The sequence below is a fragment of the Amia ocellicauda genome, chromosome 6 (genome assembly GCF_036373705.1).
Source record: "Amia ocellicauda isolate fAmiCal2 chromosome 6, fAmiCal2.hap1, whole genome shotgun sequence".
NCBI classification, from domain to species: domain Eukaryota; kingdom Metazoa; phylum Chordata; class Actinopteri; order Amiiformes; family Amiidae; genus Amia; species Amia ocellicauda.
The window spans coordinates 42723776-42735096 of NC_089855.1; the positions used below are offsets into that span (position 1 = coordinate 42723776).

Sequence of the window (11321 nt, forward strand, 5' to 3'; positions counted from 1 at the left end):
TCTTTGACAACTTAATTGACTCAATTCTTGGGATTAATTGGTCAAAATGACCATTGGTTGAAGATACTCAGGGACTGATGTGTAGAGAGACTTATTAAACCTGCAGGATTTTTGTTGTTTCAAATGTGCCCAACATCTTACCAGTATGTCCTTAAAGTATGTCACAAAGGTTCCCTAATTCGTTTTACAAATGTTCCCTGTATGTTATGAATGTTCCCTAAGCATGTGACGAATGTTCCCTAGTTTATGTTACAGATGTGCCCTAGCACTTCTCTCTCTCTCTCTCACTCTCAATTCAGTGCATTTGTATTTTAAAAGCAATTGGACATGCATATATACATACATACATATATATGGAAAATAAACAATACAATTAAAAATCACAATAAAATGTAATAAAGTACAGAAAAACAAAATGTAATAAAATGTGATCTTTAACACACACAAATATGTATGGCTGGTCGGAAGCGTCTTGGACTCGGGTTCCTCTTCATTACTTATAATGCTTTTGCCTTTTGCTAAAGCTTTCCATGGAGGAGAACGTGAATGAGTTTGTACCATTCTTGGGAGGCTCTGTCTTGTTGGGGCAGAGCTATGATCCAGGTGAACAGTAGATCGGGCATAGGTGGGCATGTGGGCGGAGGACGAGGAAGGCCGGTCAAGCAAATAAGCTTGCTAAGGTACACAGCAGCAGCAAACAGCCCCCCCATCCAGCCAGCCAGGCAGTCTGGCTGGCAGTGACTGAGTGGTTGACAGATGGCAAGCAATGGAATGCACGTGCTCTGTGATGTCATAGCAGTCAGCTCAGGTTTGTGATGTCATCGCTGAGCTGGCTGGCTCTGTGTGTCTTGCTGGTTGTGTGTATGTGTGTGTGTGTGTGTGTGAGAGAGAGAGATAGAGTGTGTGTGTATGTGTGTGTGTGAGTGGGCGGGTGGCTGTGTTAGTGTCTGTCTGTCTGTCTCTCTCTGTCTCTCAATTCAATTCAATTCAATTCAAGGTTGCTTTATTGACAGGACAAACAGATTCGTAGTGTTGCCAAAGCAGTTGATTTATACATACATTGAAAAATAATAAAAGGTAGGAAAAAAGAAACAAAAAAAATGAAACAGTAACATTATAATTTATAAATTAAATATTAATAGACATGTACATTTACTTTATAGTTATCAGGTTACAGCTGGTGCTCATGTATGTCATGTTTTCACAGTGAGCCCCTCAGGCTGTGGCAGGCAGCTACATATTGGGCGGCCAGGGGGGCTGTGTGTCCCTCCCCCAGGAGGATAGCTTTTTTTTTTTTCATTCATCAATTCAGAGAATGATTTTATAATATTTATGAATTTATTATAGAACGTGTCCCTTAATTTGGCATATTTATTGCATCGGAGGAGGAAGTGCATCTCTGTCTCGACCTCTCCTGTCTCGCAGTGACCACAGCGCCGCTCCTCTCTGGGCAGCCAGCTCTGCCTGTGTCGGCCCGTCTCTATGGCCAGGCTGTGGTCTTGGTCAGGATCCATCTCTGCTTCATATCTCTGACAGTGAAGAGATATTCTGCCAGGGTGTATTCTCTGTTTAGGGCCTGATAGCAATCCAGTTTACTTTGGGATTTGGTTTCATTGTTCCAATGTTCCAGATAGGAGGTTTTGGTTATCTTTATGATTTGGTTGACTCTGATTGGGGGCAGGTAAGCAGTGCTGACCTGAAGCTGGTCTCTGTTCACAGTATTAGCGGGGGTCAGTGCCGTGAGCTTCAGGGCCAGCTGACTCAGGGGACTCTTCTCAGGGCTGAGCTCTTGGGTTTGGAGGGCCTTGTACTGGAGTGAGTCTGACTCACTTTTCTTCAGGTGCATCCAGAATTTCAGTGCTCTTTTCTTTATATTAATGAGGGTTGGGAAGCGGCCTAATTCTGCCCTGCATGCGTGGTTTGGTGTGCTCCTGTGCACCTGCAGTATGTTTTTATAGAGTTCAGCATGCAGGGTCTCTATTGGATGTTTGTCCGACCTAGTGTAGTCCTGTTGACTGAGTGGACCCTATACTTCATTACCGTACAGCGCAATGGGCTGGATCACATTGTCAATTAGTTTGAGACAGAAGAAGATTCTATAACATTAATATCCCATTCACAATCTGATTGCTTAGAAAGCTCTTCTTGCTTTGTCTTTGAGTGCCTTCACTGCCAGGTTAAAGCCCCCTGACGCACTAATAGTCAGGCCCAGGTAAGTGTAGTGTGAGGTGTGTTCTAGGGTAGTGTTGCCTAGCGTGAAGTGGTATTTGTTTCCCTGAGGAATTTTTTTTTGGAAAATCATGATCTTTGTCTTCTTCATGTTTACTGCCAGGGCCCAGGACTAACAGTACTGCTCTAGCAGTGCCAGGTTTTGCTGAAGCCCCTGTTCTGTGGACGACAGCAAGACTAGGTCATCCGCATAGAGCAGGAATTTGACTTCTGTGTCATTTAGGGTGAGGCCAGGGGCATCAGACTGCTCCAACACCGTTGTCAACTCATTGATGTAGATGTTGAACAGTGTTGGGCTCAGACTGCAGCCCTGCCTCACTCCCCGCCCCTGAGTGAAGAATTCTGTTCTTTTGTTGCCAATTTTTACTGCACATTTGTTTTCGGTGTACATTGATTTTATAATATCATAGACTTTACCCCCTACACCGCTTTGAAGAATTCTGTAATAAAGTCCCTCGTGCCAAATGGAATCGAATGCCATTTTGAAATCAATGAAACAGGCAAAGATTTTGCCTTTACTTTTTTGGTGGACGTGTTTGTCTATGAGGGTGTGTAGGGTGTAAATATGATCTGTAGTGCGGTGATTTGGGAGGAAGCCAATCTGACTCTTACTCAGGACACTGTGCTCGGTAAGGAAGGCCAGTATCCGGGCGTTGATGATACTGCAGAACACCTTCCCCAGGTTACTGCTAACACAGATGCCCCGGTAGTTATTAGGGTCGAATTTGTCTCCACTCTTATAGATTGGGGTGATCAGCCCCTGCTTCCAGATGTCAGGGAAGTAACCAGTTCTGAGGACCATGTTGAACAATTTAAGCACAGCCTCCTGCAGTTGTGCGCTGCTGTGTTTGAGCATTTCAGTGCTGATGCAGTCCGGGCTGCAGGCTTTTCTGGGTGGAAGTGCCTGGAGCTTTTTAGATAGTTCCTGTAGGGTGATTGGAGCGTCATTTGGGTTTTGATTATTTTTAATTGATTGTTCGAGTATTTTCAGTTTTTCCCTGGTTTCAATTTGTTTGTGTGTCAGATCATTTTGTTGGATATCTTTATAAAAATTTTCAAATATTTTATCCAAATGGTTCCGTTTCGTATTGCCAATTCTTGTTGTTTGTTGAATTAAATTGTTCCACATTTCCCAGAACTGGTTTTGGTCAACAGGTTTCTCTATGTCTGTGAGTGTTTTGTTTGTGTGTTTCTGTTTTTTATTTTTAAGGGTGTGTTTGTAGTTTTCCATTTTTCATGGTTTGTCTGAAAGTTTCAGTTCTATATTCGGTTTGGAAACCGTTTATATATATATATACATTATTCTATACAATATCTTTACTAATAAAGATAAACGCATTATTATTTTCGGCATTGTTAAAGCACATTGGTATTACCTATGTGTATCTTTAAAAGTTTAAAATTCCTAAAGATTTTTTATTGATCTTGTAAAATAAGTGTTTAGGGAAAATTTGTAACATAGAGTTAGAGTTAGCCACTGGGTAAGGGTTACATCTTCAACAGTAAGTTAATTCATGTTAATTATTCTCATCAATTTTAGTCAATACAGTAAAAGTGTCTGAAATAGCAAATCGGTTGAAATCCCTTAATACATCAATAAAAATGAATACAAATAAAAGGCTGATCTTAGCATATTCGTATACTTGTATGTTCGTTTCTGGTTGTCTACATGTGATTTCGAGTTTTTTGTTTGGTTTTTACAATGTATCTGTGCTGTGTGTAAACGCAGAATGAGTTTGATTGTGATGTTAAATAGGGTTTAGAAACGCAGTCGCCTCGGTGCTGATTATTATTGCTGTGTTTCTCCTTTTCTACTCCACGCTTGGGAACGCCCACATCCAGTGACGTCAGCGTTCGATTCCAAGACCGGTGGAAAAGCGGGCCGGTTCACAAAAAGATCAGCTGGATCCCAGGCCGAGCCGCGGCTCTGGCTCCAGCACCGGCACCATGTCGGTGGAAAAGCGCTAAGTGAGCTCACACTGAGCTCAGTGTAATGTCTGCTCTGGAGAGCTCACAGTGTGACCTAGTCGTGAGTTCACGTCTTTACTGGGTAGTCCATGACAACTTAATTGACTCAATTCTTGGGCTTAATTGGTCCAAATTACCATTGGTTGAAGTTACTCAGGGACTGATGTGTAGAGAGACTTATTAAACCTGCAGGATTGTGGTTTTCCCAGAACAGAATTAACCATTTACCACAAAGGAACATGGTAGGTGCTATTGCAACATGGATTACACAAAAACATTGAAATCAAAGTTTGCAGTGATCCTTGGGCCATTGCATGGTGATCCAGATCACTTCAGCACGAATTTTGCAGTGGTCTGGACTACAACTCCAGGGACTACTGTGCAGTGGTCCAGACCTCAGAAACTGTATGCATATGAACACTGAAGTAGGCATCATAACTGTAGCCAATACTTTGTGGTTAAAATACTTAATTTAATCCCTGTATTGTACGGAATAATAATAACAACTGTAAAACATAAGAGAAGGGCCTGATAATAAATACAATACACAATAGACTAGAACCCTTAGAATGTAATAATATGAACATTTTCATGATTAGTATGATTGTAGTTTGGATGATATATTAATGCAAGTTGATAACATATTTTACAGAAAATGGGTTTTAGGAATTGTGTCAAAAAACTAAAAGAATTGTCTTAGGGACCACTGCTCCTTTTTCCAGACCAATGTATAGCCCACTTTTCTTTTAAATTATGTTTAAAACAAAATTGAGGAAGCAGTGGTTAGTTCTGAATCAGACATATTGACCCCCTCACTCAATCTGTAAGTCCTGCAGCAAACATTGGAATATGCATAGATATTTGCACAGACTGGTGTAAATGTCCCTAATAAATAACCAAATGCCATTTCTATTGCTTCAAATGTGCCCAACATCTTACCAGTATGTCCTTTTAGTATGTCACAAAGGTTCCCTAAGCATGTTATGAATGTTCCCTAGTTTATGTTACAGATGTGCCCTAGCACTAGACTATTTTAATAATTATTACAGCAGCTCTTTCAACAACATAGTTAATAATTGTTAGGTAAATGATCATAGTTGACCTCACAGACACTTTCACTGCCCCAACCCCACCCCCCCTTTTGTTTTGTTTTTTTTTGTTTTGTTTGGGGGGGTGAATCCCTTCCTGATTAATAGGGTATTTCTGTTTGGGAAAGCATTATTTCCATACACTTTCATGACTTTAGATTTTAAACTATATCTCATTCAATTATTTATTTATTTTACATTAAGTTATACCTTAAGTAACTTCCTTATTTTCCCTCATATTCCATTCAATCGCCATCAAAACTCTTGTGCTGAAAGTGGCAGCACATTTCTTTCACACATACCAAACTCCCTTTTTACAGCTTCCCAAGCCTCATCGACTCTTAAACCCCTTGTCAACGTCCTCAAACCTTCATCAACATCGCTCAGACCCTCTGAAAACATCACTCTGTATCCTAACAGCTGTTCTTTCTTCTTTTCCTAATTTTTTACTAGACAATTCAAGTTATATTTATTGACATGTATTATTACTATTTATACACATATTTCGCTCCATTATTTGAGTTAATAAGTTAAGATATTTTCCTAATAAAATATATTTTTAGAAAATAAGCATTTTAATTGATTTCAATAATGATTCCCAGATACCTCAGGAAAACAAATTTGTTCAGTCAATGATTTCCCCAATGAAGAGCCTGCGTGGGCACTAAGACTGTCCGCCTGCACGGCTCATATATGTCTTTATTGTGTCACTTCCTCCTATTGAAGTCCAATCTACACCGGTACATGTTCAGAAGAACTGTTCCCAAAGCCAGATTGAACTGATCAATAGTTCATTTCTTACCTACACCTTGTATTTAGGGATCTTATATCTGGGGATTTCAAAAACTCTTCATTGTGGAACTCCCAGCTACCAAATGACCACACCTTTAATTTCCTGGAGCATCTGGTTATCTATGTATTTATATCTTCACCAAATTTCACTGTTTCCTCAGATTTCCATTTCAAAAATTAGCTCTAATTCAATTTTTAACATAATTTTTTTTTATTTCTGGTTGGTAAAACTCATTCTAATAGTATTTTTATGTTTTATTTTCTCCTTCAAAATTATGCAATACTAATTTTAGCTCACTTATTCAATGCTCATAATTTATATTTCTATAGTATCCTTAAAATTCTTACCCTTTGACTAATTCACTCTTAGAATCTAAAATCCAAGGTCTAATTTTAACTTTTACTTCAGGTATTTTATGCTATGCACCAATAACCAAATATTTTCTAAAATAAGACTATAATATGTCACTATACTGTTTACATTCTCCTGCTATGGGTTTTACATCAGGCTGTCACTCAGGGCTGCACCAGAGTGCTGCTCCTGTGGATTCCAGCCTTTAGTTTTCCTTTAATTTGACTTTACAGAATTTCTCCATAATATGATTTTTAACAAACAAATTATTGCTCTTCTGAGTCTTAGAGGACACCATTACTATTTATTTACTTTATTAGTATTATTAATCTATGTATTTAGTGTATATTTGTATTACTTTAACATTATTCTTATAATAGAATGCATTATTCATTTCTTATTTCTGATGCTTTGTGCACTCTGTATACAGTTAAATGTCTAAATCCTCAATAATCTGTTGTTAAAACATCAATGACTGCGTAATTGTAAATATAATTCTGAAATTATTGGTTACTTCCCTTCTCAGTCTTATTCTGGACTATGCACAATATTAAAAATACAAAGCATACAAAACAGACATTTACCTTACATAACCTTCAGACTATATATATACATAAACACATAAGGCACATACAGATTGACATCCAAAGATAAATCAGATATTAGATTAGTGGCGTGTTTTGTTGACCCTGCAGTGTCTCAAACAGCCCTTAGCATTTATTTATTTATTATATTGTTATTATTAAAAATCAGATGTTAAATAATATTTGAAATACACTACTTTGGTGTTTTCTTGATCTATTATGAACAATTTCTTCTCTAAATTCTTATTATTCAGACAAAGAATTATAGAAACTTTGTCGTTTTTTTATCTTGCCTTTACCATTTTAAGATTAACATTTTAAACTTTTTGGAATTCACATACAGACACTTATTTAACGCCATTATGCCAATCCTATCTTTGCCAACGATGGGGCTATATTGCTGGACTTTATGTACCTCTGGTTCCGTCTGGTTATTGACTGCCACTAACTCTGGCCCTGGTGTACAAGGGTTTCCTTGCTTAACCTGGGGCTCAGCAGGCCTCGTCGTACCTTTCGGTTCCATTGGCATCTCTCACCGCAAATCTATCTTACCTGGAGTTCACCCTACTGTGAACCTCCACTGTACAGTCAACCTTTCTGTTTGTTTTACCTCTACCTCTCCACAGGTTCTCTTTAAATTACAATCTGAGAGCCTCACACAATCCAGAGATCAAATCTAAATATACAGGGTGGTCATTTTTAAAGCTACTCACCCTTGCATTGGTCCCAGGAGTGGAGGCAAGTTCAGATCCTCGTTCGTGATGCCAGGATGTAGAATCGTGTCAGAAATAAGTGGAGAAGTCGTGGAGATAAAGCAAACAGAACTTTAATCGAGCCACTCAGAAGCCCCACGTCAGGAATAATTCCTTCAGTGAGACTTAATGTTTACAAACATGAGTACAACTTTATAGGAAAATGACATAACATCTTATGGCCGTTCATCCAATAAGAAGATACAGGTCCGGGTCCGTTTCACGATCTGTCCTCCCGTGAAGAGGTGATGGATCCAAAGCAGCAATGTCCGTCTTTGATGTGCACTAGGAAGATGTGATCCCACGGTCGTCATTTAACTAGTGTCAATCGCCCATTAACAGAAACAATTCCTGCCTATCTGGAGAAACGGTTAAGTCATAAACAAATTTACAGCAAACATCTGTAGGCTATTTCGGCACTGTGTAATCTTTCATTACTGACAGGAGTTTCTAACAAACCGACCTTGTTGACCCTTTACTTGTCCTGCTGAATCTAATCTGCTCAGTCTGTAAACAAAACTACTTCTAATGCTAGAATTAATATAAAACATTATATAATTATCACAAAACACTTTCTTCAACTTCCTATACAGAGTCTTCAAAAGCTATCAGACTTCAGCAGCTGGTGTTTGAACACACATACAGTTATACAGCATTTTCTGCAGCTTCGCAAGGCCTAATTTTAAACATTGTTGGTAAATTAGATAATTAGTGAGGACCCTCTATTTCCATTTCTTCCTCCATAATTGCTAAAATAAAGTTTTACTGACATTTTATTGACCCTACCACTGCATAGGACACATCTGTAACATGAACGCTACTGAATGGCACATACATTGAAAACTACGGAGAATTGAGACAAATCCAATTTACACTTCATAAATAATCCGAGGCAAAACCCACGTGAAATACGTTCATTCACATTTTTGGTAAACAAGAAGAGAGATTGTTTCATATGTTCCCTATGATGCATCTACAGAGCGAGAGACAGAGAGAGAGAGACAGAGAGAGACAGAAAGACAGACAGACACTAACACAGCCACCCACCCACCCACTCACACACACACACACTCTATCTCTCTCTCTCTCACACACACACACAGCCAGCTAGACACACAGAGCCAGCCAGCTCAGCGATGACATCACGAACCTCTCTCTGAGCTGACTGCTATGACATCACAGAGCATGTGCATTCCGTTGCTTGCCATCTGTCAACCACTCAGTCACTGCCAGCCAGACTGCCTGGCTGGCTGGATGGGGGGGCTGTTTGCTGCTGCTGCGTACCTTAGCAAGCTTATCTGCTTGACCGGCCTTCCTCTTCCTCCGCCCACATGCCCACCTATGCCCGATCTGCTGTTCACCTGGATCACAGCTCCGCCCCAAAAAGGCAGAGCCTCCCAAGAATGGTACAAACTCATCCACGTTACCCTCCATGGAAAGCTTAAACAAAAGGCAAAAGCGTTATAAGTAATGAAGAGGAACCCGAGTCCAAGACGCTTCCGACCAGCCATACATATTTGTGTGTATTAAAGATCACATTTTATTACATTTTGTTTTTCTGTACTTTATTACATCTAATTGTGATTTTTAATTTTATTGTTTATTTTCCATATGTATGTACGTATGTATGTTTGCATGTCCAATTACTTTGACAACACAAATGCACTAAATTGAGAGACAGAGAGAGAGAGAGAGAGAGAGAGAGAGGGGGAGATAGAGAGACGTGCTAGGGCACATCTGTAACATAAACTAGGGAATATTCGTCACATGCTAAGGGAACATTCATAACAAACAGGGAACATTTGTAAAACGAATTAGGGAACCTTTGTGACATACTAAAAGGACATACTGGTAAGATGTTGGACACATTTGAAACAACAAAAATGGCATTTGGTTATTTATTAGGGACATTTATACCAGTCTGAGCAAATATCTATGCATATTCCAATGTTTGTTGCAGGACTTACAGATTGAGTGAGGGGGTCAAAATGTTTGATTCAGAACTAACCACTGCTTCCTCAGTTTTGTTTTAAACATAATTTAAAAGAAAAGTGGGCTATACATTGGTCTGGAAAAAGGGAGCAGTGGTCCCTAAGACAATTCTTTTAGTTTTTTGACACAATTCCTAAAACCCATTTTCTGTAAAATATGTTATCAACTTGCATTAATATATCATCCAAACTACAATCATACTAATCATGAAGATGTTCATATTATTACATTCTAAGGGTTCTAGTCTATTGTGTATTGTATTTATTCTCAGGCCCTTCTCTTATGTTTTACAGTTGTTATTATTATTCCGTACAATACAGGGATTAAATTAAGTATTGGTTACAGTTATGATACCTACTTCAGTGTTCATATTCATACAGTTTCTGAGGTCTGGACCACTACACAGTAGTCCCTGGAGTTGTAGTCCAGAGCACTGCAAAATTCGTGCTGAAGTGATCTGGATCACCACACAATGGCCCAAGGACCACTGCAAACTTGGATTTCAATGTTTTTGAGTAATCCATGTTGCAATAGCAACTACCATGTTCCTTTGTGGTGAGCTGGTTAATTCTGATCTGGGAAAACCACAATCCTGCAGGTTTAATAAGTCTCTCTACACATCAGTCCCTGAGTACCTTCAACCAATGGTCATTTTGACCAATTAAGCCCAAGAATTGAGTCAATTAAGTTGTCAAGGACTACCCAGTAAAGACGTAAACTCACGACTAGGTCACACTGTGAGCTCTCCAGAGCAGATATTACACTGAGCTCAGTGTTAGCTCACTTAGCGCTTTTCCACCGACATGGTGCCGGTGCTGGAGGCAGAGTTGCAGTTACAAATACAATGCCGAGCACAGCAGTGCAGCGCCACTACTCCTCTCTATCCAGAACACAAAGACGTGCGTCACTCTAACCTGTCCGGCTTTACAACATGCAACTGAAATATGTTCTTAGGGGAACAACATAACACATAGCGATTTCTCCCGGTTATAAAGTAAAATAATGCATAAAGTGTTTCTAATTTCTTTTACGATACCTTTTCATAGATATTTATATTTTTCAAAAATAGACTAATGTCTCAGTCTTCCCCCACTTTATTTAAATCGTCCTCATTTCTTAATTAAATAAATCATACAGTATTTCTAATGTTACATTTTTATACATTTACATATATATATATATATATATATAGTTAGATTTTCCAAATAATAAACTGATGTTGCAGTAATTAAATCACAATAGATGTATATCAGTACAATAGGAACTTTTTTTTTTTTTTAAGAATGACAAATTAGGAGCCATTACTGTATTGAACTGTAATGTAACATGAAAACAGGTATAAACCAAGAAAGAACTAAATCTTTAAACTTGTCAGGTTTTATAACTTTACGACCACTTGGTACATCCAGCAGGTAATGCCACAGGAGTCTGCGGTCGCTGAGGTAAGAGACACAGTCTCTGGGTGCACTGTGACTTGGGATTCCCGAAGGCTGGAAGAATGGGTGACACCTGGGCATGGCTCAAGTGCTAGAGCAGGCTGTGGAACAACACCTGGAACAGGTAG

At 39.0% G+C, this 11321-nt stretch overlaps 2 non-coding genes across 2 annotated transcripts; one reads left to right on the plus strand and one right to left on the minus strand.

The window, feature by feature from the left end:
- The first annotated feature begins 474 nt into the window (after positions 1-474).
- On the plus strand, positions 475-589 carry LOC136751913 (U5 spliceosomal RNA). The gene has a single exon (XR_010817100.1). It is a non-coding gene; the product is annotated as a U5 spliceosomal RNA (small nuclear RNA).
- Positions 590-9140: 8551 nt separating this feature from the next.
- On the minus strand, positions 9141-9255 carry LOC136752053 (U5 spliceosomal RNA). Its single transcript, XR_010817227.1, has one exon. It is a non-coding gene; the product is annotated as a U5 spliceosomal RNA (small nuclear RNA).
- Between the last annotated feature and the right edge of the window lie 2066 nt (positions 9256-11321).